General features: G+C 40.2%; 1 long non-coding RNA gene across 1 annotated transcript; it reads right to left on the bottom strand.

Moving 5' to 3' along the window:
• Nucleotides 1-5,529: 5,529 nt before the first annotated feature.
• On the bottom strand, nucleotides 5,530-22,200 carry LOC117526386. Its single transcript, XR_004565277.1, has 3 exons — nucleotides 22,056-22,200; nucleotides 18,204-18,210; nucleotides 5,530-5,541 (listed from the first exon to the last, which is right to left on the bottom strand). It is a non-coding gene; the product is annotated as an uncharacterized LOC117526386 (long non-coding RNA).
• Nucleotides 22,201-22,738: the final 538 nt, after the last annotated feature.

The raw sequence follows: 22,738 nt of genomic DNA, 5'->3' as shown, positions 1-22,738 counted from the left end.
ATTGGGGTATTCAGTGTCATACAACTGTTGTGATTTTTTTAAACAAAATGTAGTTGTTCCACACTATTGCCGTAATTTCCACCACAACACTGTAATGTCCCTTTAAACAGTTTGTATGAAAGATTGTTTGGGTTATTTCTATGGAGATAAACAGTGACATCAGAGCACATGTATATAGCACCAAATCACAACAAACAGTTGCCCCAAGGCGCTTTATATTGTAAGGCAATGGTGTGGTGGAAATTACATTTACAAGGCCAATAGTGCCCGTAGTTAAAGAATCACCCTTAAAGATTCCAATCCACCTAACCCGTATGTCTTTGGATGTGGGAGGAAACCAGAGCACCCGGAGAAAACCCACGCAAACACAGGGAGAACATGCAAACTCCACACAGAAAGGCCACAGGTGGGAATTGAACCCATGACCTTCTTGCTGTGTGGCAACAGTGCTAACCACTAAGCCAGTGATTTTCAACCTTTTTTGAGTCGCGGCACCCTTTTTATATTTACAAAATCCTGCGGCACACCACCAACCAAAATAATATTATAATGCTATTACCTCTGGTTTTGCGCAATACCAATTATCGCAATAGAAAATCGATACAGAAAACACCGCATTTCGAAAATCCCCAAGCATTTTGTTCTCTGATCTCAAGTAGGGCTGTCACGATTAGGAATTTCTGGAGACGATTAATTGTCAGACAAATAATTGCGATTGACGAATATATTGTCTATTTTTTTTTCTTTTTTTCCCCCTTCTTTATATTCTACTATTGTAGTATAATTACACAACTCTGGAAGAACGTTTGGCTTCTGTGAGTGGAGAAACTGGGAATGGTGCAACATTTTTATTTTTATCTTTATTTTACATGCAGTCCCAACTTTTTCTGATTTGTGGTTGTTTCTGTTGCATTTCTGAAATTGTTTCTCCTCATCAGTCACGTTTTGTGCTTAAACACTGCATTAAGCTCAAGATTGAACAAATAAATACCTTTGGAAAATAACAGCTGTTAAAGTTCAGAGTTCTCACCTGCTTTTTGTGATCTCTGCGTCTGAACATTGTTTTTTTTTTTTTTTTTTTGCGGCTCAGTTCATTCATATATTCTCATTTTTTAAATATGTTTTTAAAGATATTTGACCGTTTATTTCATCTCATGATCTCATAAATTCAGCATACGACGCGCACATGGTGTGAACAGGACGGTAACGGCAGAATCACACCTTTAGAGAAAGTTCAGAGAGAAGTAAAGGCAGCTTCATGTTTTGGTTTTGTTTACTCGGGTTAAAATCCTCTCTCTGCTCCGCGCTCGCTGCGCACTGAACGTGTCTCGCCTGCATTCAGGAACCTCCCTCACCCACCCCCTCCCCTCCCTCACCCACCCCCTCCCCTCCCTCGCAGTCTGCAGCCTGTTAACTCCGCGCGCGCGCACACAGGCACAGACGCACACACCGACAGCTCCGCATTTTAGACGCGGCTTTTGAAGGAGACGGCACTGTTTTAATCGGCCGTCAGCCTCCTTGTTATTGTCCCGCCTTAAGACGAGAGCGAGGCTGCAGCACGTTTGACATCAGATTCTGAGTCGTTTTATGCTTTATGGATAAAATAAATAATTCACGGTAATCGCGAATATGAAAAATAATCGCGAATATGAAAAATGCCCACGGTACCCCCGTGGATCGATCACAGCACCCTAGGGTGCCGCGACACCCCGGTTGAGAATCACTGCATTAAGCCACCATGCTGCCCGTTGAGAAACACATACATAAGCTATAACAGCTTGGATGAAGATGTAAGTCCTATAGAGGCCCGTTGTTGCTTATTTCCAGAGTCTGTGATGAGAATGTACAGCTCCCCCTGGATGGGACACCAGTCCAACTCGGGTGACTTCCCCAGCCAATGCCGGTACCCATTTACAGCTGGGTGGACAGGTTTAATGTAGATCTGTTTTATCCAGGTTTTAATCCAGGTCTATACTGTATGTTGGTAACCCAGTTACTAGTATTTGTAGTCTGAACTCACTGACAATCTTAAATATTGCAGATGTTCCTGAAAAAAAGTCTAACACTGGCAACTTCAGTAATATATAAAGAACACAAACACAAACATACTGCATGTAAAAGTAAATGTTAAAGGTATTTAAACAGCATTTGTAATATTACTGTCTTAACAGTCATGACAGAGGACGTCATGATTGGAGTTGATAACGTCAAGTTGAACAAACTGGAGTGCTGAATTTCTGCCAAATTTTTCAAGCAAAAGAATCCAACCAGACCTTGAGCTCAAATCATTTTGTCCAAGTCGAAACTTGGAATTTCTCATTTGCCAGGTCAAGAATGTGGCATCTTTCAACTATTACATTAGCTAACTCTTGCAGCGGGTGTTTGTGTCGAATTCCAATCACAAATATTGTGTTTTTGAATAACAACAGCATTTTGGAAATTTTCATGGCCACTTTCACACTTTGTCCCCAAATCTCAGACTGCGCTTGAGGTCCAAAGTCCAGCTCCAATGCCACAAAAATTACATTATCATCCTCATTATTTTGAGTACACCCTTTTGCCACTGCCAACTATCAAACACAATCATGATTTTATGATCAGTTTGATCAAACAGATTAACTTTCAAGTTGTGGTAGAATTTAAAATATATTTTTCAAATTCTTATCTGTCTCTTATTTTGAAATCAGCGGTGTGTTTTGGCATATGGCAAATATACATAAACCATACCTTTTGTAAGTAATCTTGCTCTGCGCTTAGAGAGCTGATCGTTGCTGACGCACATACAGACAGTGACGTCTGCCATCACAGTGATGAGATGACAGCTGTTATTTCATGGATTGTTTCTATATTAGGTGGAGCATTTTGTGTGTGAACACACATCCGTTTAGACTGCTGGCATTGGAACTGGAGCGTGAAAAGTGGCGATGCCATACAGCAGAGGATTATGGAGGCCTGGTTAAATAAAGCATCTGTTTCTTTGTCACCAAGGACTCAGAACTATGAATAATGTGGGGCTCTTCGGCACACCAAACATCTATGAAGGAAGAGACAAAAAGCAAGAATGTACATTATGTACCTCAACACGAGGTATGCCAGTTTGATAAATTGCCAAGGTAGTGGATCTCAAAATGTCTAAATATTCCAACAGGGGCACACATGGCAAGTTTTACTTTAATTACTGAAGAACCTATGGACCAATTTTTATGAAACCCGTTGGAGGTGAAGGGCACATGGCCAAGAACAAAAGAACAAAAGAATCCCCCGCAAAGTCCCTCTGTTAAATAAAAGACATGTGCAGAAGAGGTTACAATTTGCCAAAGAACACATCAACTGGCCTAAAGAGAAATGGAGGAATATTTTGTGGACTGATGAGAGTAAAATTGTTCTTTTTGGGTCCAAGGGCCACAGGCAGTTTGTGAGATGACCCCCAAACTCTGAATTCAAGCCACAGTTCACAGTGAAGACAGTGAAGCATGGTGGTGCAAGCATCATGATATGGGCATGTTTCTCCTACTATGGTGTTGGGCCTATATATCGCATACCAGGTATCATGGATCAGTTTGGATATGTCAAAATACTTGAAGAGGTCATGTTGCCTTATGCTGAAGAGGACATGCCCTTTAAATGGGTGTTTCAACAAGACAATGACCCAGACCCGGCGCCACGAGGGGGCATTTGGGGGCGACGCCCCCTCACGTCATCAACCTCGCCCGCTCGGATGTGAGAGTTATCAAAAAGAAAAAGAAAAAAGAAAGAAAAAGAAATACTGGAAAATATAGCGCCTCGCAGTTTCGCAGATTTTTTTAGTCCAATTTTGCATGCTTTTTTTTTTTTTTTTAACATTGCATTGTGCTCTGCGTCCTCATCAAGCAGGCCGGTGTTCTGTCGAGATGACGGGACACCTGTTGCGGCACCGCGAAGGGAGAGTACGCGCATTGTGTTCTGCGTGTCTGTTTATAAGAATCTTCTCGCCCAGAAGAAAAAAGAGCGCCAACAACTACCCATAACTGTGTTGTTCACTCGGAAAAAGACACCTGCAGTGAGGTGTGAGTGGAAAAAGGTGCGACAGCGGAGCGGCGCCACGACGAAGAGGCGCGATCAGAGGAACTGTGAAATACTGGTCAGTCACTATTAACAATTTCTTATGTGTCCAACCTCGTAGGTTGATCATTAAAATTAAATTTGTTAGTTCTAAAAGCCATCATAATCATTTATAGGAAAACGTTCTATTTTTATTTCTCAAACAAATGTTTGGGCCTGAAAACAGGTTGGTCTTATTTTTCTACTAAGGTTTGAACTTTGAGAGTGTTTACACACGAGAGAAAAGTGAGAAAATGTTAATGCCTGTTTGAGAAAAGTGTATAAAGTGTGTAGTGAGGGGTTTTACAGCCTTAAAACGTCTATAATAATTGTAAAAAAATAACGCTGTCTACTTTGCGGATTTCGCCTATTGCGGGCTATTTTTAGAACGCAACTCCCGCGATAAACAAGGGACCACTGTATGTCTACATGAAAGGTTTATCTTTGACCTATTGTGTGACTGTCATGCCCAATTGCGCTGTGTTTGCGCTTGTGATGGAGGGCTGTATGTGGGGTTAATCTACTGTCTCGTGTCGTTTCTCAGATCAGTTGTTGGTTTGGTTTTGTGGTATGCAGGAGATCACTTGACCGAGGGTCTGTACATTCAAATAATAATTAAAAAAATACTGTCATCACTCTTTACTCTTAGTCAGTCTCTTACAACGGTGTAGCCTAAGTACACCAGCTTTCTAGGAGCGCACCCAATTCATTAGGCACGCTCAGAGGCAGGTACCCTCCGGTGCGCACTCCGGTGCCTGCAATGATCCCAAGCACACTAGTAAACCAGCGAAATCTTGGTTCCAAACCAACAAAATTCATGCCTCGCAGATGTGAAGAAATCATGTTTAGTGAGTCACAGGATTGCTAAAAAAAGCAGTTTGAACATTATAGTTTTGAGTATGTAGCGTCAACAGCAGATGCTACTATTATTGTGAACACCCCCTTTTCTACTTTTTTTTACTAATAGCCCAATTTCATAGCCTTAAGAGTGTGCATATCATGAATGCTTGGTCTTGTTGGATTTGTGAGAATCTACTGAATCTACTGGTACCTTGTTTTCCATGTAACAATAAGAAATATACTCAAAACCTGGATTAATCTTTTTAGTCACATAGCACTACTATTATTCTGAACACTGCTGTATGTACATATATATATATATATATATATGTACACACACACACACACACACACACACACACACACACACACACACACACACACACACACACACACACACACACACACACAGTGCATCCAGAAAGTTCACACCACTTCACTTTTTCCACATTTTGTTATGTTACAACCTTATTCCAAAAATGGATAAAACTCATTCTTTCCCCCTCAAACGTCTACACACAATACCCCATCATGACAATGTCAAAAAAGGTTTTATGAGATTTTTTGCAAATTTATTCAAAATTTTAAAACTACGAAATCATCCTTGAGACATTTCTACAGCTTAATTAGAGTCCACCTGGGCTAAATTCAGTTGATTGGACATGCTTTGGAAAGGCACACACCTGTCTACATATAGGGTCCCACAGTTGACAGTGCATGTCAGAGGAATTGAACTTTGAAGCTTTGCTTCAGCCCACACCCTTTCGGACTCACTAGTTTTGTTCATGCGTTTGTGGAATTGTTCATTTTTTTCTATTTGAATATTTTGTGTGCCAAATAAAAACTTTGTCACTTTGTCACTTTAATTGTAGACCTCCAAGACAAGATTGTCCCGAGTCATCTGGGAAAGGGTACAGGAGCATTTTTGCTGATTTGAAGATCCCAATGAGCCCACTGGCCTCCACCATCCATAAATGGATGAAGATCAGATCCAACAGGACATTTCTTAGAGCTGGCCACCTGTCTAAACTGAACAATCAGGAGAGAAGGGCCTTAGTCAGGGAGGTCACCAAGAACCTGATGATGATCACTATGTCAGAGCTCCAGCATTCCTCTGTGGAGAGAAGAACCTTCTAAAAGGAGAACCATCTCAGCAGCAATCCACCAATCAGGCCTGTATGGTAGAGTGGCCTGACAGAAGTCACTTCTTAGTAAAAGACACATGGCAGCCTTTCAAAAGGCACCTGAAGGACTCTTAGACCATGAAAAACAAAATTCTCTGGTCTGATGATGAGACAAAGATTGAACTCTTTGGTGTGAATGCCATGTGCCAAGAACAAAAACTGGGTGCACAAGTCTGAATTTGTTACTAAAATGGTGCCTTATTTTCTGAAGCAACAGCAAGTTTCAATACAAAAATCTCAAATGTAAAAGTGAGGCACAGCCTCAGGCTACAAGTGAACCAGCGACCCACAAAGTGCACAACACACCCAATTTACAAAGTCACATACATGCCATTCTGTCCAGGGTGTGACCTACGGGCCTCAGAGGCGTGTTCCGGCAGAGCTAAAATAGATTAACCATAATTATCATTTAGTTGTCCTGCCTCTGAGTTGGCATAACGACTGAATTCTATCCAAAGAGACGCATACAGGTAAAAATACCAACAGCCATCGGGCCACACAAGTGATTTGAGAGCAGCAAAACAGCAACAGCAACCTCGATCATCACTCCTTCATAATCTCCCTGTGTGTAGACTCACACCAGCAGAATTTCATTTTGATTTTCTACTTTTAATATGCAGCATCAACAATGACACAGAAAAGGAAAAGGAGAAAAAAAAAAAAAAAACGGCACGGTTTGGAAATAACAGGAGAAATGTGGCAAAATTCGGAGTGGCTTTTGCTAGTTTTATATCCACTGATACTGGTACTGGGGCACCATGGTGGATTAGCGGTTAGCACTGTTGCATCACAGCAAAAATGATCACTTCCCACCTGATCCTTTCTGTGTGGTCTTTGCACTGGTTGCCTCCAGGTGCTCCAGCTTCTTCTCACTTGAACTGGAAATTTTAAAGTTGCCTGTAGGTGTGAATGTGTTTGTCTGTCTACATGCAGCCCTGATAGACTGGCGAACTGTCCAGGCTGTACGCCGCCTCTCGGTCAGTGACTGCTGGTTAAGATCCAAGCAGCTCCCCCCGTGACCCTTAAGTGGAGTAAGTGGGTATGGAAAATGAATGCTGACACATGACACGTGCCTCATGTATCATGATACGCTACTCCAAACAAAGGTCAAGGGGAGTCTAGAGCCCATCCCAGCAGTCGTAGGGCAAGAGGCAGGGTACATCCTAGACAGTCCACCAATCTGTCAGGACCACGTGTACACAGACAGACATGCTCACACACATATGCGCATCTTTAAAATGTCCTATTCAAGCAGGAGTAAGCTGGAGCACCCGGAGGGAACTGATGCAAACACCAAACAGAAAGAACCAGGTGGGAAGGGATCCCATGACCTTGTTGCTGTGAGGCAACAGTGCTAACCACTAAACCCCCCTGCTATAATTCTGTTAATTGATTTGGCAAGCTGGCTGGGATTGATGAACCCACTCAAATGCGTTTTTCTTATAAAAGCTCTGCCGGTAATTAAATTCTTCCGCCTGACGTGCTGCAACACAACACATCATAACCTGATGTTTAAGTGCACAATCAGCCTCCATATTATTATTTTCCAGTGTGATTTCAGACTGATAAGAGCGATGATGACCGAGTGTAAACTCAAGGAGTCGGCACTGATGTGTCTGTCTTCTGTCTGTAGACGAAAAAGCTGCCAAATTAGCTGGAAAACACAAAGAATCTCTGAGAAAAGACATCGTGTGCGGCATTTGTGAGTGTACGTGTTTCACCCTGATCCCGTTAAAAACACAGAGTACAAATTAAAGAGATGAATTCTGTGGAATTTCAGATTTTGAGCTTGGATGATTTCCAGATTGCTGTGGGACTCAGGCTTGAACACGGATCCCATAAAGGTTACGTTTGACAGATTATCTATCGGGAAAGTGATCCGGTTTCAAACTGCACATTGGATGAGCATTGTGCTTTGTGTTTGAGTCATAACAGCAGGTGAGTCTGACTCATATATACTCTGTCTATATATGAACGTCTCACTCAGGAACAATCACATCACTGTCTATGTCCACCACAGACAAACAGGCAGTACGGAGGAAACACACTCACAACTCCATAAAGACAAATGTCTCCGGCAGCTCACATTAATCACTAACTAGCGTGTTGTCCGTGGGGATCCGCGGATTCTAGATTGGGTAATGTTTATAAAATAGGTATCCGACATTTTGTAAAGGGTGGTAATAAATTATGCAAACCTTTTATAATGATTTTAACTGAAAGTGCAGGAAATTAAAATGAGAAGGTTTGTGAATAATCTATATTATAATAACCAAGTGGCCTATTTGTGTGTGTGTTTGTATGCGTGTGTATGGCTCTGATCATGGAGAAACTGGGGATAGCTGACATTTGCCAGTTTGGTATACTTATTTATTTGGGTCAAGGATGAACGCTTCAAAAAAAGAAAGTTGATAGGACTAATATTTTTGGAGAAATAAGCGACATTAGCTAACAACAGTGAACAATGGACTTTGTGCTGCAATGTAGCATGGGAGTTCACATCACTTCGCTCACAGACAAACTGGGGAGAGCTGATATTTGCCGTTTAGTACGCTTATGTATTTTGGGTCAAAATGAACGCCGCCAAAACGGAGCATTGACAGGACTATTATTTTTGGAGAAACTACGGCTATTAGCTAACAACACTGAACAATAGATTTTGATAATTACATTCTCGACTCACATTCCATTTCAGCAGGGGGCGGTAAAAAAAAACTATATATTAATAACATACGTGCGTGATTTTGTTTAGTAAGTTCAATGTAAGTATATAATATAATTGTAAACACATTAAAAATACATGGATGACACGAGAAAGTGAAAACACTTATTTCCATTGCGGTCCATTTAAAAATCAAATGACAAAATAGAAGTAGTAATAATAAAATAAAAGGATAATAATAATGATAATAATGATAATGATAATAATAATAGCATGTATATGATGACAAGAACCTAAACAATTTATGAATACATTAAGACAGTAAATTACATTTAAAAAAATTATGCAATTAACAGGAAATAAAAGGGCTCAGTTCTTCTAAAACCTGTTGAGGTCTAGGGTTCTAAAAACATTCTGGACTCACACACCATTCCAACTCATTATTGAAAGTTTACACATTTTATTACCACCCTTGAAAAATTTCAGCTACTTATTTTATAAACACTACCCAATCTAGAACCCGTGGATCCCCACGGGCAACACACTAGTTGTATTTATTATTTGGCACATTTAGTTGATGCCATGTTTTACAACTGGCAAGGGTGAAATATTTCCTTTGTTCAGAGCTTGTCTGCTTACCAGGGACTGATTAATAGTGATATCAACATCCATTGTTTTTTTAACCTAATATCCCTAAATTCTCCAAAAATATTATCAACTTTCCGCTTTCATGGTGTTCATCCTTAGCCCAAAATACATAAACATACAAAATGACAAATGATCGAAGTTACACACACGCTCACATACTTGTACACAGAGGACACTTGGCTTTTAATACAACCCCAATTCCAATGAAGTTGGGACGCTGTGTGAAATGTAAATAAAAACAGAATACAATTATTTGCAAATCCTCTTCAATCTATATTCAATTGAATACACCACAAAGACAAGATATTTAATGTTCAAACTGATAAACGTTTTTGTTTTTGTGCAAATATTTGCTCATTTTGAAATTGATGCCTGGAACACATTTCAAAAAAGCTGGGACAGGGTAACAAAAGACTGGGAAAGTTGATGAATGCTCAAAGAACATCTGTTTGGAACATTCCACAGGTGAATAGGTTAATTGGAAACAGGTGAGTGTCATGATTGGGTATAAAAGGGGCATCCCCAAAAGGCTCAGCCATTCACAAGCAAAGATGGGGCGAGGATCACCACTTTGTGAACATCTGTGTGAAAAAATAGTCCAACAGTTTAACAACGTTTCTCAACATTCAATTGCAAGGAATTTATGGATTCCATCATCTACAGTCCATAATATAATCAGAAGATTCAGAGAATCTGGAGAACTTTCTCACGTAAGCGGCAAGGCCGAAAACCAACATTGAATGCCCGTGAACTTCAGTCCCTCAGGCAGCACTGCATTAAAAACTGACATCATTGTGTAAAGGATCTTACTGCGTGGGCTCAGCAACACTTCAGAAAACTATTGTCAGTTAACACAGTTCGTTGCTACATCTACAAGTACAAGTTAAAACTCTACCATGCAAAGCGAAAGCCATACATCAATGACATCCAGAAACAACACTGCCTTCTCTGGGCCCGAGTGCATTTGAAATGGACAGATGCAAAGTGGAAAAGTGTGCTGTGGTCTAGTGAGTCCACATTTTAAATTGTTTTTGGAAATCATGGACGGAAAAAGACCATCCAGATTGTTACCAGTGCAAAGTTCAAAAGCCAGCATCTGTGATGGTATGGGGGTGTGTTCGTGCCCATGGAATGGGCAACTTACACATTTGTGATGGCACCATCAGTGCTGAAAGGTACATCCAGGATTTGGAGCAACACATGTTGCCATCCAAGTAACATCTTTTTCAGGGACGTCCCTGCTTATTTCAGCAAGACAATGCCAAGCCACATTCCGCACGTGTTACAACAGCGTGGATTTGTAGTAAAAGTGTGCGGGTACTAGACTGGCCTGCCTGCAGTCCAGACCTGCTGCCCATTGAAAATGTGTGGCACATTATGAAGCGCAAAATATGACAACGGAGAACCCGGACTGTTGAACAACTGAAGTCGTACATCAAGCAAGAATGGGAAAGAATTCCACCTACAAAGCTTCAACAATTAGTGTCCTCAGTTCCCAAACGCTTATTGAGTGTTGTTAGAAGGAAAGGTGATGTAACACAGTGAAACATGTTGCAGGCATCCATTTCAAAATGAGCAAATATTTGCACAAAACAATGAAGTTTTTATCAGTTTGAACATTAAATATCTTGTCTTTGTGGTGTATTCAATTGAATATAGCTTGAAGAGGATTTGCAAATCATTGTATTCTGCTTTTATTTACATTTTACACAACATCCCAACTTCATTGGAACTGGGGTTGTATATAGATGTACTAAGAGCAGGGGGGTGGGGCTAAGAAGTTGCCTCGTGGCAAAATTTGAGATATCAGAAATTCAGCCACGCTTGATGTCAACGTGGTGAGGAACAAAAACACAACTTCACCTTTACTATAACACTGCAAACAAAAAAAGTCTGTGAAAATTCTGATTAATTTATTACTGCTCTGTTTACGACTTGTTGCCAAATGATGAATCAGACCCACAACGAGCAGCTCCAGACTGATTTGCGAGGTGTATTGTATCTTGTACACATTAATGTTGATAATATGTGCAGGTTTTAGAGGAATATAGTCTGTGTGTAACCCCAAACCACAAAAAGTTCATTTCTGTCACAAACGCTGCTGGAACTCAGTGAATCATGTCATTAAAATGGTTTTTCATTGTGTGTGTGTGTGTGTGTGTGTGTGTGTGTGTGTGTGTGTGTGTGTGTGTGTGTGTGTGTGTGTGTGTGTGTGTGTGTGTGTGTGTGTGTGTGTGTGTGTGTGTGCGCGCGCACACACATACACACACACACACACACACACACACGTTCTGTTGCCAGCAGCCCCACTTGGTGCTAATGAGCCTTTGAAGTTTTCACACATGCAAACACACCCATCATCAGGCCAGAATGGCAGCTCCACCCTGGTTCACGCCTGCTTTGCATATAAGCGCGGGTGTGTTGTTTACCGAGTGAGTGCTGTCGTGTCATGTCGCACGCAACAACACACTAACAGATGCACGTCATGTGCGCTGAATAAATGCACAGGCAGGATGAAAACTGATCACAGGCAAATAAAGTCAAAAGGATTTAACTACAGGTCAGATTGACAGTGACTTTATGGAACAATATGTGACAAATTCTCCAACCTGTTACCATTTATTAAAAAAAAAGGTTACTGTTTATTCTGCCCTTTTTCTGCAGGTCACCCTATTTCAAATTGTACATGACACTTCGTCAGTGCATGCGTCATGCTTAGTTATCATGTTACTGGGTAACATATGTCACATGTCATAGAATCAAATAGACGTTGACCTTGTTTGACCTTTATTTTGGAGACCAAGCATTCAACACAGTCAAAACTGACCCATTTATTAATCCCATTAGCTCAATCAATAATTTGCATCACTTTTTACCAAAATTGGAGCAACTTTAACTTTTGACCCCTGTACAAACTGAATTTGACCTTTGTCACCATTCTTGCTGTTTTTACCCCATAACATTCAGTGACAGACAGTCCAAACTATACCTTTTTGGAATCTTTATGATCAGACAAATAATATGGTGTAGTTTTCAATTTGGTTGGAGCATTTTAAAATTTTGACCTCTGTGTAATTCTTCAGTTGACCCGCGCTGGCCGCCTATTGAAAATTCAAGTAGCCAGTCTTTTTTTTTTTTGAAAAGAGTAATGTCTAAGGTGTATTTGTGCCAAATTTGATGCTTGTATTACCATTTGAAGGATTGTTTTAGTTATCTGCTGCACGATGTTGGTAAAGTTGCTGTTGACAAGTGACGCTTTTCTGCAGATACAGTTCACTGACCTTGGCCTTTGATTTTTTGACCTCAGTATCAATAGGCTTCCTTGAGGTCAACATGTGTAATGCAGATACACAGTCTGGTGACAGTCGGGCCAATACAAACAAAGTAATCTCACTCACTAGTGTGGACATGACTGATTGACTGCACGTAGTGCTAAAACTGAAAACTGTTTCTTTACGATTGTGTTTTGTTTGTTTGTTTCTTTGTTTTGTTGGAGGATCTATTTTAACCTGCACCTGCTGCCTGACTTGTATATTTGCAAGCAAAGTTTTACTCAGCAATTAATGTATACGTTTTCATGAATCGAAATGAATGGGTGGCGGAGGGTGGGGGTTTAGAAAGAACCCCTTAAAATTTGTATTGGAGATTGATCCATTTTGTCAACATTGCAATATCAGGCATTTTCACTATTATCATTAAATCATCGAAAGGATAGAATTTTTTTTTTTTCAAGAGATTGTATTAGAGAGTTTTCCAGCAACTGAACATAGACTTGTAACTGTAGTTGTATGGCTAAAGAAAAAAACACCCATTTTTTAAATTAGCAAAAATAAAACTAAACAAACAAACAACACTAAAAAAAAACCCCAACAACACAATTTACGCATGATTCTTTAACTACGGGCACTATTGGCCTTGTAAATGTAATTTCCACCACACCATTGCCTTACAATATAAAGCGCCTTGGGGCAACTGTTTGTTGTGATTTGGCGCTATATACATGTGCTCTGATGTCACTGTTTATCTCCATAGAAACTACCCAAACAATCTTTCATACAAACTGTTTAAAGGGACATTACAGTGTTGTGGTGGAAATTATGGCAATAGTGTGGGACAACTACATTTTGTTTAAAAAAATCACAACAGTTGTATGACATTGAATACCCCAATTATGTTTAGATTATTTTACTGATATTTTATTCAGAGATATTTTAAAACATTAGAAAAAACGTTTCTTTACCATTCATTTTTATCATTGAAGATCAAAAGTCTGGGTGTGGGACAAGCACAAAACGGCAATATTTGCATATAATAATGCTGAAAAAAGGTGAAAAAGTCATCATAGACTACTAGAACAAATTTCTTAACACACTTTCATTGTAAAGATAACTATAAAAGTGTGAAATTTCCCCTTTTTTCTGTTTTTCATACAATATGATCAAAGGACATAATAAGTGCTCGTAGTCTAAGAATCACCCTTACAGTCATGAAGGTACAGCGCAATAAAAAGGGCTATGGTGTGGTGCAAATATATATCAGGAATCCTTAAAAAAATGAAAACATAAAAAAAAGTCTGCTTTTGCTAATTCTAAATTGTTGCAGCATAGGAGTGTGTCATTTGGAAACATCCCACCGGCTTGTGTCATTTGTTACGGAGTTCCAGGATGTACTGTAACAGTCAGGTAGTACGGACAAACTGACATTATATATGTGCCAAATAGGGAGGGTGAGTGTTAAATTTTGTGAGAGCTCCTTTTGAGGCTGTGTAGGCATCTACTGTGACATCCAAACATTAAGACTGAACTGCAACAATGTTAAAAATAATAATAATAATAAAAAACAGATTCCTGACACAAGAAGGGTGGGGCAAGACAGTAAAAGAGACTTTAGGCTCCAGAACTGCCAGTGTGTGTGTGTGTGTGTGTTGGGTATGGACTTTCTGAATCTCCTCCCCGCCCTGCAGGGAGCACAGCTTCCTCTCCAGAGTTCAGAAATAACTAACAGACAGACAACTTTATTGTTCAAGAACCTGCCCGCTGTCACTGTGTCGCACACACACACACACACACACACACACACACACACACACACACACACACACACACACACACACACACACACACACACACACACACACACATATATGCACAAACACAAAAGCTCCTCTCCTTTTACTGATCTGAGTAACTGACAAGCAGAGTCTTGGTTCCACCCTGCCTCTGAGGGAGAAAAAGAAAAGGCGATAGAGGAGCAGGGGGTAAAGGGAGGGTTTGTGGACACTGGATGTGCTGACAAGACAACGGCGGTCACACCCAAACTGTGGCGCCTGACCTTCTACAACAAACAGCAACACCCACACATGCACACGCACACGCTACATGTCGACGCACAAATCCTGTAACATCATCCTTCCCGGTTTTCCAGGAAGGCCGTGTTTTCTCTTTTCATGTTGTTTGTCACTCAGCAGGACTGACGACGAGCCATCTTATTTTTTTTTAATAATCTGAGGGGTCGACTCTCTCAGGCATGAGGTTAAAGGGGTCACATTGCACAAAATGACACTCAACAAAAATATAAACGCAACACTTTTGGTTTTGCTCCCATTTTGTATGAGATGAACTCAAAGATCTAAAACTTTTTCCACATACACAATATCACCATTTCCCTCAAATATTGTTCACAAACCAGTCTAAATCTGTGATAGTGAGCACTTCTCCTTTGCTGAGATAATCCATCCCACCTCACAGGTGTGCCATATCAAGATGCTGATTAGACACCATGATTAGTGCACAGGTGTGCCTTAGACTGTCCACAATAAAAGGCCACTCTGAAAGGTGCAGTTTTGTTTTATTGGGGGGGATACCAGTCAGTATCTGGTGTAACCACCATTTGCCTCATGCAGTGCAACACATCTCCTTCGCATAGAGTTGATCAGGTTGTCAATTGTGGCCTGTGGAATGTTGGTCCACTCCTCTTCAATGGCTGTGCGAAGTTGCTGGATATTGGCAGGAACTGATACACGCTGTCGTATACGCCAGTCCAGAGCATCCCAAACATGCTCAATGGGTGACATGTCCGGTGAGTATGCCGGCCATGCAAGAACTGGGACATTTTCAGCTTCCAAGAATTGTGTACAGATCCTTGCAACATGGGGCCGTGCATTATCCTGCTGCAGCATGAGGTGATGTTCTTGGATGTATGGCACAACAATGGGCCTCAGGATCTCGTCACGGTATCTCTGTGCATTCAAAATGCCATCAATAAAATACACCTGTGTTCTTCGTCCATAACAGATGCCTGCCCATACCATAACCCCACCGCCACCATGGGCCACTCGATCCACAACATTGACATCAGAAAACCGCTCACCCACACGACGCCACACACGCTGTCTGCCATCTGCCCTGAACAGTGTGAACTGGGATTCATCCGTGAAGAGAACACCTCTCCAACATACCAAACGCCAGCAAATGTGAGCATTTGCCCACTCAAGTCGGTTACGACGACGAACTGGAGTCAGGTCGAGACCCTGATGAGGACGACGAGCATGCAGATGAGCTTCCCTGAGACGGTTTCTGACAGTTTGTGCAGAAATTCTTTGGTTATGCAAACCGATTGTTTCAGCAGCTGTCCGAGTGGCTGGTCTCAGACGATCTTGGAGGTGAACATGCTGGATGTGGAGGTACTGGGCTGGTGTGGTTACACGTGGTCTGCGGTTGTGAGGCTGGTTGGATGTACTGCCAGATTCTCTGAAACGCGTTTGGAGACGGCTTATGGTAGAGAAATGAACATTCAATACACGAGCAACAGCTCTGGTTGACATTCCTGCTGTCAGCATGCCAACTGCACGCTCCCTCAAATCTTGCGACATCTGTGGCATTGTGCTGTGTGATAAAACTGCACCTTTCAGAGTGGCCTTTTATTGTGGGCAGTCTAAGGCACACCTGTGCACTAATCATGGTGTCTAATCAGCATTTTGATATGGCACACCTGTGAGGTGGGATGAATTATCTCAGCAAAGGAGAAGTGCTCACTATCACAGATTTAGACTGGTTTGTGAACAATATTTGAGGGAAATGGTGATATTGTGTATGTGGAAAAAGTTTTAGATCTTTGAGTTCATCTCATACAAAATGGGAGCAAAACCAAAAGAGTATACTTTTACCCATCTTCTAGCGTCACAAATCGTTCTCATTTAATGTCAACCCTTTAAAATCAATGCATTCTGCCGGTCGACCCAGCGGCCTGTGAGTACCATTTACAACACGTGATAACCGCCATTTCTCAACACAGTAGCATAGCTTTGTTGCCTTTTGACAAGGTTGGGTAGGATTACTTTGAAAGAATACGTGGATTACATGTATGTATGTACATACTTTTGGATTACTTGTAATCTGATTACGTTTGGATTACATTTCATAGTAATCCTACCCAACCCTGCCTTTTGATGATGTCACCTCTCGGAGGGCCTTCTGCAGTCACAGCATGGAAGCAAACCACTGCCAAGCATTTTAATGTCACGCAACAGTAGACGAGCACAGGATTTGATTGATGGATCGGCTTTTGTTTAAACGTGGCAACAACAAGCACACTCTTCTCCGCATAAATTATGTGTCAAATAATTATTGCCATGGTGACTTGACTGTCCTCAACAGGAAGAAGGAGAAATCAATGACACTGGAAGATGTGATTATTTTTTTAATGTTATTTATTTATTAATCAGTGTGTGGAATATGGCATGAATTTGCACTTGCTTTTATGTGTGGGGTTTTGCGTGCATAAAACAAAAAACAAAACAAAAATAAACAGTTATTACACATAAAAGGGTCAACAATGCTGCCAAATGCTATAATTGTTTTCAGGTTCTTCAAAAGTTCCAAATCTTTTTCTAATAAGATTCTTCACATTTAGCAGCACCACAGAAGTTAATCTGTTGAGTTGGCTTGGCAGCTTTGCCGGGTATTGTGTTCACTGGTGTGTGTGTGTGTGTGTGGACAAAATAACTTAAAAACAGCTGGATCGATTTCTTTCAAACTTGGTAGAAACATTACTTGGACAGATATTTGGAGGTGGTTAGATTTTGTAGTGGTTTGGTCAAAGGTCAAGGAAAATATGGTCCCAAAAACACTTTTTTTTAAAAATATCTCAACACCTAAGAAGACTGTGGAACACTCTAAAGCAGGGGTAGGCAACCTGTTCCAGAAAGAGCCATGAGGGTGCAGGTTTTCTTTGCAGCCACTGACTCCACCAGGTGATTTCACTGATTAACTGATTCCATCTGCTCAAAGTGATATTAATCAGTAAAATCACCTGGTGGAGTCAGTGGCTGCAAAGAAAACCTGCACCCTCATGGCTCTTTCTGGAACAGGTTGCCTACCCCTGCTCTAAAGCATATACTGATCAGCAAGATATTTGTGATTGATTGGTTTACAGTGAACTCATACAGTTGTTCACTGTAACAGGTGTGTAGAGTGTGCACGGTATGCATCAGCTCTCAGATGCCTTTCATTGTTTTCCTGAAATAACCATTTTGGAAATTCTATAACTTGAAATAAAATCCTCTGTCCAAGTAAACATTTGGAGTTTTTTTCATCTTTGTTGGATGTGAGAATATCTAAACTTAAAACCAATTAATTTTCTTGAAATGTAGTTTTCTGTTGGTTGGTATGAAGTTAATAATTCATAAGTGTTCATAAGCAACAACCCTTCACTTTTGGGTGTGTAATTCAGGTGGAAATTAGTGAAAGAACACCCACAGGCCATAAAGGGTTAGACATTCTCAAAGTCACATAGATTCTAGGAACTCTATGACTGGAAGCAGGTCTTAGACATGAACTTTGACTTGTTTTTATTGTCATTCAGTAAAAAACATCACAGATGCTGTCACAGAATGAAAAATCGATGCAGTGCACGAACAGATGAAAACACAGAAGCACAGAATACCAGTCCAAGGTGCGTCATAGCGATATAGTTTTTTAACCTATCAATAACAGTCTCTGTATCTGTATATAAACAACATGCAATAAATGAACACAGGATATTGCACATATGAAGATGCTACAAGGATAAAGTTGCTACAGTGTATTCTATATCCTACATTCTATATGCACAGTTCCTTCTATCGATTTGTATTTAACTGTCTTATGGCGGTTGGGTAAAAGCTGTCCCAGAATCTGCGTGTTTTGCAACTCAGGCTATGGTAATGTCTACCTGAGGGCCGGAGGGAAAACAGGTTTTTAAAGGGATATTAAGTGTCCCTGTTTAGCCTTCTTGCCCTGGACAAGAAGTGCTGGTCAGTTTATTTAATTTTATTTATTTATATAGCCCCAAATCACAACAAATCTACCTCAAGGTGCTTCAAACAAGTAAGGTCTAACCTTACCAACCCCGAGAGCAAGGACACCCCTAGACAGTGGTAAGGAAAAACTTTCTCTGATGATATTGAGGAAGAAATCTCAAGCAGACCAGGCTCAGAGGTGTGACCTGCTGCTTAGGCCATTCTAACAGTTACAAGGTTTTTACAAAGTTTTACAAAGCTGAAGAAACAGAAAATAGAAAATCATCAACATAATAATATAAAGAAGATGAGAAGTCCTCACACTGCGAGCTGTTCTGCCATTTCACCAATGGTTGGCAGCCTGGCCCTAATCATCTTCTCTGCTGCCCGCATGGATCTCCCAAGTGCCTTCCTGTCTACAAATAGCCCATTTTAGATTTTTGTGACATGAGGTTTGCCAGCTCTCAGTGAGGAGTTGTTCCCTCTTCGTTACTCATATAGTACACTTACCTCCAAACAAAAAAGGTCACACACGCAAACTCTTCTTGTACATGTGCAGTTGTATCAGAAATGGCATCCGGCGTAAAACGTGTGTCGAATCAACATGCAGATCCGTCCCAGAGCTGCTGTGGTGACCTGGAGTAGAAATAGAACAAGCCAAAAGCCAGACAAGATAATTATGTACACAAACACTGAGTAAGCATTTCTTCTTTTTTGTGCAATTTGCATCTCACAAATTTTCGTACATACATTTTTCGGGACAAAGCTGTCCGGAAGAGCTTACGCCCTCTGGTGGCATTACTAAAAGCATCGAGCGGCCTGCTTCCACTTCAGCTCAACCCAAACCTGGTGTCTCAACATCACCAATCTGACCCCTCAGTTTACAAGGTTAAAATTATGGTTTCAAAGCATCCATGAAACTGATTTAAAGTTCAGTCATGTTCAGTCATACAGCTCTGTGTCACTTAAACCGCTTCAGAACGCCCACACGACAAAGCCAAACGTGGAAAAAGCACCGACATGGCTTTGAGAAAATGTGTCAGATCTTTATAGGCTCGATCACAAAGACAGAAGGCACAGATTTAGTCGCGTTATTATTGAACACGACGTTATGCAACAGTGACATGTTAACCAGTAGTTCAGACATGTGCAACCGCCACCGCGTCTGCGTTTCAACACTGTGATGTTGAAACGCACACAGTAGGATATGTGTGCAATTTCCTTGTCAAGTGCCTGTTGTGCCTCTGTAAAGACCTGTTGTGTTTCTTTATAGTGGACCTTTCTGTACATGTTATGGCACTCTGACACACCCAGGCAGGCATGCAGCCAAAGATAAATCCTTCGCACTCCCTCAAAGAAAGTTGCTTTTAAACAGGCTCATAAAGATCAAGCTACTTTTTATGTGGAGCAACAATTATTTCAAAGGGATAAATGTTTGTCGAATCTTTTGTAAAAATAACAATAACTAAAATACCAACAAATTGACTAAGAACATTCCCATACTTGATTTTTAAATTATGCAAATAATTCTTATATTTGATTAATCTATTGATTATTTTCTTGAATGATCAGTTAATTGTTTAACAGATAAAATGGAAATAAATAAATAAACAAAAAAGGTGAAAAATGTTGATCAGTGTTTCTTAAAGCCCAGATGATGTCCGAAAATATCTTCTTTTGACCACAACCCAAAGATATTCAGGTTATTGTCAGAGAGGAAGAAAGAAACAAGGAAAGGGGGGGGGGGGAAAAAAAAAAATCACACTTAAAAAGCTTGAATAAAATCATTTGAACTTTTTATTTATGACTCAACTGATTGTGAAACTAGTTGCTGATTTAGTAGTTCATTAATCATTTCTTTATTACAGTTTCAATAATTCTATATGTTTTTATCAAAAGGAATCAGTGAAATCCGTTTTGTAATCGCTTTATTAAAAGCATTTTTTTCAGAGTTGTAAGTCAGAAATAGCAAGTTCCCAGTTTCCTGTGAATGTAACGTGAACTGTGCACTTCTCCTTCTCATCAAGATCTCATCGATCAAAATGACTATTCATTGCCATGGATTTCCCCGAAAATAAGTACTTAACCAATAACACAATCATCTGGAATTTTGTGAAATCCCTCAGAAATGAAGAGACTTTATAAAAACTAGACTTCAGCACAAAGTAAATGCTGTCAGTTTAGTGAAGAAAAAAAAAAATCTAAAGGGACGACACATTTAAATGCATCCCAGTTATTGAGGGATCCCAATCAGTGATTGCAGGGTCAAAGATGAACAAAGTTAAATAATGAGGATCAAAGATGAGTGATCAGGATCAAAGATCACATTCAACATTCAGAAATCAAGACTGAAGTGCAACAATCACGATGACAGCTCAGTAATCAGGATTAAAGGCCAACAATAATAGTTCAATAGTAAACATCAGAAACAATGGGGATCAAAGATCAGCAATCAGGAACAAAGTTTTGGACCAAAGATGATTTATCAGATCAAAGATTACATTTAAAATTCGGAAATCAGCGTTGAAGTTAAGCAATCAGGATAACAGCTCAGTAATCAGCATTAAAGACCAATATTAATATTAATAATAATAAAAGCTCTGGATAAAATATCAGAAACAAATACCAACAATGAGGATCAAAGTTCAGTGATCAGGATCAAATGTCACCAATCACAACCAACGTTCAAAGAGAATACTCAACATTCAGAAATCAAGATTGAAGTAGAGCAATCAGGATAACAGCTCAGTAATGAGGATTAAAGACCAACAATAATAAAATTCAGGATGAAATATCAGAAAAAGTTAAACAATGAGGATCAACGATGAGTGATCAGCATCAAAGATCACATTCGACATTCAGAAATCAAGATGAAAGTTCAACAATCACAATCAGTAATCACAATTAAAAGCCAACAATAATAACCAAAGTTCAACCATGAGGATCAAAGATGAGTGATGACGATCAAATATCCTATTCAACGGTCAGACACCAGGATCCAAGTTCAACAGTCAGGCTCAGAAAGGAGCAATCGGAAGAAATGGTCAACATCAAATTTCAGCAACTGGGATAAAAGCTCAGCATTTAGGAATAAAGATGTCTTTGTGAGTTTACAGGGTGTTGGCAAAGATACGCACTCTCAGAGTGCCTAGCAAGTTGTGACCTTATAAATAGGGCTGGATTCAAGTGTTTCTATAAGAACTGGATAACTGTTTAGCAAGAATGAAGGTTTGAACATTTCTGTATACTAAAAGACAACAGTGTGTGTGTATACAGTATATAAAATAAAGCCTGGGCAAGATCATTTTGTAGCCGATGACGCATTTGCTCTCAGAACTTGGCTGATGAAGCCATCTCTCATCACTCCCAGAATCAGAGAAATTATCTACAGCTGCAGGTTGTCTCACGCACGTCGTGCGGTGGAGCACGTATTTGGGATGTTAATAAAATGGTAAATGGACTGCATTTATATAGCGCTTTTCTATATGCATTAGATGCTCAAAACGCTTTACACATCAATGCCTCACTCACCCCGAGGTGAGGCTGCTGCCATGCAAGGTGCCCACTACACACCGGGAGCAACTAGGGGATTAAAGACCTTGCCTTTAACCACGAGACCATCACCTCGCCCCAGTGTTGTCTGTGGATGTTGTCTCAAAGGTATGAATTAGACAAAGTTATGTTTATCATAGATGTAGCATCTCTTCAAAATCGAATGTCAGGCTCCGATGCGCAATGATGCGATGACATACAGTGTTTTCAAATAGGTTGTACAATAGGTTGACATTTATGCGTGCCAGAAATTAACATTTAAAAAAAAGTTTTACACACTGGCACATAGTCACAGACAGTTCACACACAGTTTACAAGTTTACTCACTGGCACTCAAGATTACATGCCAGTATGGAGATTAAATTTATGCAAGTGTCAAAGTGCATATATTTTTCTAGTCACTTCTTTTTCCATTGAATTTTTTACCTCTTTATTTTTGCAAGAAGTAGTAGCAATACTAGCTGTCTCTTCTTGAGCCAGCTTCAGTCTCACCTG

This window comes from Thalassophryne amazonica, chromosome 15 (genome assembly GCF_902500255.1).
Source record: "Thalassophryne amazonica chromosome 15, fThaAma1.1, whole genome shotgun sequence".
NCBI lineage: Eukaryota > Metazoa > Chordata > Actinopteri > Batrachoidiformes > Batrachoididae > Thalassophryne > Thalassophryne amazonica.
Note: the sequence above shows the minus strand (reverse complement) of the source record. Positions and strands in the feature narration are given on the sequence as shown.